The sequence below is a fragment of the Ranitomeya imitator genome, chromosome 1 (assembly GCF_032444005.1).
Source record: "Ranitomeya imitator isolate aRanImi1 chromosome 1, aRanImi1.pri, whole genome shotgun sequence".
Lineage (NCBI taxonomy): Eukaryota > Metazoa > Chordata > Amphibia > Anura > Dendrobatidae > Ranitomeya > Ranitomeya imitator.
The window spans coordinates 352,459,703-352,466,931 of record NC_091282.1 but is presented as its reverse complement, the minus strand read 5'-3'; positions in this window follow the sequence as shown (position 1 = coordinate 352,466,931).

Genomic DNA, 7,229 nt, shown 5'->3' with positions numbered 1-7,229 from the left:
AGTACTTTAAACTATATGGAGGACTATGGGGTGCATTGTACTATATGGAGGCTATTTAGGGGGCCATCAAACAGTGTGGTGATTACAGTTAGGGGGCCATCATACAGCGTCAGAGCTAATGTGGGGTCTTTCTACAGTGTGGGGACCTCTATACAGTGTTGAGGCCATCTTACAGTTTGGGGCTAGTAAGGGGTCTGTCATGATGTAGCCTCCATCCTGGTCAGGTCAAGGTTAATTTAAGTGCTGACCCAGATTACTCATCTATAATTGTTGTTCCTCTGTGCGTGTGAGCTTTGTTGTGTATGACCCAGTTTTTCCCCGACTTCAGCCTCTGTTTTCTGCTCGGTACTTATCTGTCCATCCTGGTTCTCTGACCCCCTGGCTTGTCTCAGTTTACTCTTCTGTCTTGTCCCTGGTACCTCACTGTCATCTGGCTTTTGACCCCCAGCTCCCCTGTGACTACGTTATTGTTCGATGCCCAGTGCTCCGCTCTCGGCTGAATTAGCATCCTTGCGCACGGTGGCTCCGCCCCTCTGCGGTCATGTGACTGTCTAGTCTCAGATCCTGTGCTTACTGCGTGCATTCCCTGCTCCTTTCATTCCTCTCGGTCTTGTGCCCACTGTTTGTGCCATCTGGGCTTTCCACAGTGATACTATCTGTGTCACTACAGGGTCAATATACTGTGTAGAGGGTACTCTACAGTGTGGAGGTCATTATACTGTCTATAGGAGAGCATCATACTGTGAAGAGGGGAGCTATACAGGGGGGAGACTCAGGACATTATTGTTATAGGAGAACTCAGGTTATTATCATTGTCAAAGGTGCACTGCACACATAGGTCAGTATTTCTTTCTAGGTGGCAAAATGTGGGCTCTGTTTTCTAGGGCACTTGCACTGGGCATTAATATTTTCTAGAGGTTTATTTTACCATATAGATACACAAAGTACCACACAGTAGGTGCAGTAGGACACATACAATGACTTCCCCTGACGAAGCTGTCCTAGAACAGCGACACGCGTTGGGCTTCTCCTCCGGTCGCATTTGCCCTGTGACTATTCAGCCTCACAGCCTCCTGCAGCAGGATTTATCCTATGGTGCTTTCTCCAGCACTATCTTCACCTTTTGACCACTCCTAGGATCAGACTATGCAGGGTATTTCAGGGTATATATTTGGACATCTTCCCCTGTCCCTTTCTTTGGATATCTAGGGCAGTTTATTTTATCTGCTCCTCTGGGTCCATAGGTTTTTTTGCTGGAAGCTGCATATTGTGGTGGGGTGTTGCATGCTATTTGCATGCTGTGTGGCTTGTATTATACTTGACTGTGTGCATATTTGTTGTTATATGGTTGTATACAGCGTGTTCATTCCAAATTTTGACTATATATAGTTAGAGTAATAATATTAAGTGCAGAGGGCAGGGACACGTCTGTAAGATTTCATACGTTTATATATCTATGTATATTTTGGCATACAGTGTTCACAGGGGTATCTGCACGGAGGTTATGTGTGATTTTAGATGTTTTTAATTATGTTCCCAATAAAGCTTATATTATTTTTATCATAACTTTGGTATTGTGCAGATATTTTGATGGCTCTTGTTTCTTGTGCTTTTGTCAGTTTGCATTATTAGCCATCAGTCTTGCACCCCCTCTATATATCTGCATATTGTAGTGGTGCGTCAGCTATCCCATATGTTACAGGACACATACAATAGTAGCGGCTCAGCATTGGGAGTTTGTGCAGGTTTGGAATAGATGGGGATGGTGCTAGAAATGTGAGAAGTCATATATGTCTTTGTTGTAATCTCTGCAGCCGAGTCCTGGCTGGAAGAAGTTGTGATGTTGATCTGGACAAGATTGAAAAGTGAATGACACCACCAGAAAGCCCGTCAGCTGTAAGTCATTATCTGTTACTATACTGTAATCTCTTACATGTTTTGAAGCACTGCTATCTACCACTATATGGTCACCATATGGCGGTAATATCAGTATTGGTCTTTGCAAAGAGATTTTTTTTAGTAACAGGGCGGTCATCTGCTGAGGTTCCCCTACATTCACTAGGTTTGCCACCATAGTTGTAATCACGGTTACCTGGTTAGGGTCCCAGTCAGGAGTTGCCCCCCCAACCATAACCCTAGCTATGACTCTGGTTTTAGGCCATGTGCACACGTTGCGTTTTTTACCGCGGATCCGCAGCGTTTTTGACGCTGCGGATCTGCAGTTTTCCATGCGGTCTACAGTACCTTGTAAACCTATGGAAAACCAAATCCGCTGTGCACATGCTGCGGAAAGAAACGCGCGGAAACGCAGCGTTGCTTTTTCCGCAGCATGTCCATTCTTTGTGCGGATCTTCAGCGTTTCTGCACCCATTGACTTGCATTAAGTCGGGCACATCTGCAGCAAAACCGCAGATATAAAAAAGATCTGCGGTTTAGCTGTGGTGAAACGCTGCAGATCGAGAGGGGGGAAGAGTGTGGGCGGTGCAAGGGCAGTGTGTGGGCGATGACTGTGTGGGCGGGGTCTGTGCGGGCCCGCCGGGGGTCTGTGCGTGCCCGCCGGGGGTCTGTGCAGGCCCGTTGGGGGTCTGTGCGGGCTGCCGGGGGGTCTGTGCGGGCCTGTCGGGGGTCTGTGCGGGCCTCTCGGGGGTCTGTGCGGGCCTCTCGGGGGTCTGTGCGGGCCTCTCGGGGGTCTTTGTGTCTGTGTGCAGGCATCGTCCGATGGGACTACAAGTCCCATCGGGCTATGTCTGCTACAATGACAGTGATTGACACATTAGCCAATGATGGGACAGTAGTAGTCCCATCATCCGGCTAATGTGTTGAATGTAAAAAAAAACCCCACAAACATACATACTACATACATGCATACTACATACATACTACATACTGTAGCATGGCTAAAGCTTGTATAGTCGACGGGAGGTATGTATCACAGAGAAGGCTTGTCGCTGTGATGTAACCCGGAGTGTTTTGTTTAATACACATAAGGCAATAAGGAATTGTTTAGTATGTTTGGGTACGGGTTACGGGTAGCTATGAGAGATGGGAGGGTCTGGCTACCCATATACCTCACCCCTGGGTAAGGGGCATAACCATGCCTATTTATGTTTGTTTCAGGACCTGTGGTGATGTCATAGCCACATGTCTAATCATGTGACGTTACTTCACCAAGTAAGTGGGTGTGGTTTCAGGCTACTTAATGGAGATGTGTAGCACATGGTAAGTGAGTGTTTGGGAATCCGTCAGGGTGGACAGAGGTCCCTGTGTCCAGATGGGACACTACAGACAGGAGTCTGTGTGTGTGGAGGAGAAAGCCTCCACAGTGTGTTAAGGTTGCAAGACTGAGCCTGAAGGACTGGACTTTTGTATTTTCCTTTCCTGAGCTAAAGGCTGTTTGTTTACCTGTTGTTCACACTGTTATGTGGTTTATGGAGCAATAAACCCACTTGAACGCAGAAGAGAATGTGGCTCCTGTTTCCTCCTACGCACCTGAGCGAGTGAACCCCTACAATTGGTGTTTTAGAATGCGGGCAGCGATCCAAGGAGCACATGTTGCAGCGATGGCTGGTCTGAGCCAGAAGAGTGGACGGTCTTGACAACCGTGAGTAATGCTGATCGGGATCAGTGAGAACTGCTGTAAATGGGATACCTCTGTGGAGAAGAGGTGTCCAGGAACCCGTGCAGGTTGCCAGCGGTAACGGTCTGAAAACCGTGTATTGTGCTGATTGGGATCAGTGGAAAAAACTGTTTTTGGGCTATGTTAAAGCCGGGTGTGTAACAGACCGTAGTCTGTGTTAATCTGACCAGGGTCAGTGAGAGACTGTGGTTTTTTTTTCTATAAGCACGTGTGCAAGTGCTTGCTGTGGAACGGCGAGTCCATGTATTTCTTTTTTTCTTCTGTGAACAACTTGCTGTGGCTCGGCGGGGCCACGAAGACTGAAGGCGTCTGGCGGTAACTCGGCGGGGTTACGAAGTTTTGCGGTGGATCGGCGGGTCCACGAAGTCTGCGGTTGAGCTGCAGTGGCGGTAGCAGCAGCTTGTGATCAGCACCCGGAGGAGCCAGAGATTTGTGACTGCAGCAGGAGCTGTAGCAGTGCCAGCAGGAGCTGGTGGAGTATTGGAAAAAAAAAAAAAAAAAAGTTGTGCTCCAGGTTGTGCAGACTCTTAAAGGGACAGTGCCGAGCTAAAGAGACATATACTGTGGAACTGTTGGGGCTTGAGAGTACTGTGGGGAAGTCCACGGGGTGTACCCGAGGGAAGGGGTGGTGTCCCTAATAGGGTGGTGTTCCCCCCCCAAAAAAAAAATGGGGCGGAAAACCCAAACAGGGATGGTTGCCAAAAAAGGGGCGGAGTCCCAAAAGGGGGTGGTATCCCAAAAGGGAGTAATTGCCCAAAAAGGGGTGGATCTTTTAAAAGGGGAACAGCAATGTTTGTGTTTTACGTATTCTGAGTGCGGCATAGACTTCCCGTTTGATGACAGGGCGCAGGTGTGTACTGTTTTGTTACACCATGAAGGAGTATCTGGACTGCTGGACCCAAAGAGTCAGGTGACTCTGACAGGAACTCCTCTCGTCTTCTGTCTAACTGAGAAAAAGGTCAATGTTCGCTGCATTCATGGGGGCACTGTTGACTATATTGTGGACAGAGTGATCATTGATATGTCCAAAAATGTAAAGTGCCAAGGTGGCGGTATAACACCAGACTTGTTCTACCCATTTGAGAGGGGCCGGGACTTTGTGATCTTTGAAGACATATGGGAAGTTGACGCAGTGTGGGGTTGTTCAGAGGAGAGACGGAGTGCTCATATTGAAGCCCCACTACAGCAGCAGGCTGTGGGGATTCCTGTTAATGGGATGTGTAAAGAGGAAGTAGCGCCACCTAATGTCAATAGTCCAGAGTTACGCGTGACCAGAAAAAAATGTGGGTCTGACACTTGTTTAAGGCTACGTTCACATTAGCGTTACGCTAATGTGCGTCGCTGTTGCGTCGGCGACGCAGCGGCGACGCGCCCCTATGTTTAACATAGGGGACGCGTGCGTTTTTTTGTTAGCGTTTTTCGACATGTGCGTCGTTTTCGACGCTAGCGTCGGACGCACGAAAATGCAACAAGTTGCATTTTTCGTGCGTCCGATTTTCATCAAAAAACGACGCACGCGTCGCAAAACGCAGCGTTTTTGCGCGAGTTTTTGGTGCGTCGCGCGTTGCGTCGCCGACGCACCGGCGCGCAACGCTAATGTGAACGTAGCCTTAGTGGGGAATTGCTGTTCCAGGATGACAGAGTGAAAGGGGGTGACTCCTATTCAGACTGTGACTCAAGCGCAAGGGGAAAAGAGTGCAGTAAGGAGGAGCCGAGTAAAAATCACAGATCTTCATCTCGTCGCGGGGGCCGCAGAAAGGCGGGACAGGTTACACCCTCTGAGAAGAGGGATGATGAGGAGGAGACACGGTCAGGTGCAGATCACGTTGTTGTCCTTGATGAGGACGTCACTTTATCTCTGACAAACCCTAGCACTAAGGTAGTTAGTGACGGGCTCGGGTTAGAACAGACCTGTAGTAGATCCACATCTGCAATGCCCGGAAAAGGTGAAGTGGCTCAGTATGACGAAGGCTCCAGAGTACCTGATGCTGAAAAGATGGAGAACTCTGAAGTTACCAAGAGTCAAGAGGTGTCTAAGAGTAAACAGACAGAGAGCCCAGGAGAGACCATAGAGGTGGATGCAGAAGCAGGTGGAACTCTGAAGAGGCAGAGTGTGGGTGGGCAAGAGACCCCATCCGAAAATCTAATTAAAGAGGTGATGGTGCGACGTGGGCTGGCCAAAAGAGAGCAGCACCATGAGATAGAGCTGCTTGAAGAGACAGTAAAGCAAGAAAGGGTCCTGAGACTGGCGATTGAGCACAGAGTGGATGAGCTGGAGAAGGAAATCTCTGAGCTCAGAGGTGACCTATCAGCGTGTCAGGCCATGAATGGGGCCATATTGAAGGATATGGATGTGCTTAGAATGGCTCAAGAAAAGCATCAGCAGGAGCTTCTCCAGAGAGAGGAGGAACGTCGCTGCCTGGCAGAGGAGTTGCCAATGCCCATCTTGGCGAAGGCTCAAGCGGAAGAAAAGACTGAGGAAGAGTTCGTGCTAAAAGCGGAACAAGAGAGTCACCCGGTTGTGGCAGATGTCCGTGAAGATGAGACCCCGCTTTTCAAGAGCGTAATAGAAGTACCCGAAGACATGCGAGAAGTGTGCGCCAGGAAGGGTGTGCATGAAGCATTTAAAAAGGCAGTAGAGGCTTGTAGTGTGCACTGGGCGCCTGAGACTCAGCAATTGGTCATACTGTCGACTAGGGAAGTCACAGTGAAGCGGGTGGCTGTCCTGAGGGATATGCACCTACACTGCCTCCGTACAAAGCAGAAGATCATTTTGAAGAATGATGAAGCCATTCGACGTTTGGAGCGTGAAAGGAAAGCTCTTAGTCGGCTGGGCTTAGTGGAAGACACAGTCTAAGTACCTAAAGCTCTGGTGGCGAAAGTCATTGGGAAACTTGGGAGAGTGATGCAGGAGATGGTGGATAAATCCGGTCTGAAGAGACTGAGGATACCCACTGATGAAGAGGTCCAGGTCTTGGGTGAAGATGGGATGGTTCCGTTCCTGGTTGTCGGATCCAGAGAGAGTCTCAGGAATATCCGCATGCTCCTGGAATATCGCATGGCATACCTAAGGGAGGTAGAGCAGCTGAGACTTGAGAGATGGCAAGTTAATAGACAGCTGCCAGAGATGCGAAGAAGTTTGCGTAAGACCGGAAGTCCTCAAGCGGAAGCTAGCAGGGGACATAGAGAAAAGTGGATGGATTGCTCTCCAGGCAATAAAGACCATGGGAGAAGGTGGCCTGTTGAAACAGGTAGAAGCAGTGATGCCTCAGTTAGCTCAGGGTTAAGTGACCTAAGCAGGAGATCCTGTAGCAGACGAGATGACAAGGGGTCATCGTTATTAAGGGATCTGACTGAAAGGGATGACGAATGCCGACGAAAGGGTTCAATGACAGGCCCTGACTTAGACAGATGGTTTGACTATTAGGGACGACTGAGAGGGGTCTCTAGTCGGTTTAGGACAAGTGCCAAGCCCCACGGCTTTAGGCAGAGGGGGGAGGTATGTAGCATGGCTAAAGCTTGTATAGTCGACGGGAGGTATGTATCACAGAGAAGGCTTGTCGCTGTGATGTAACCCGGAGTGTTTTGTTTA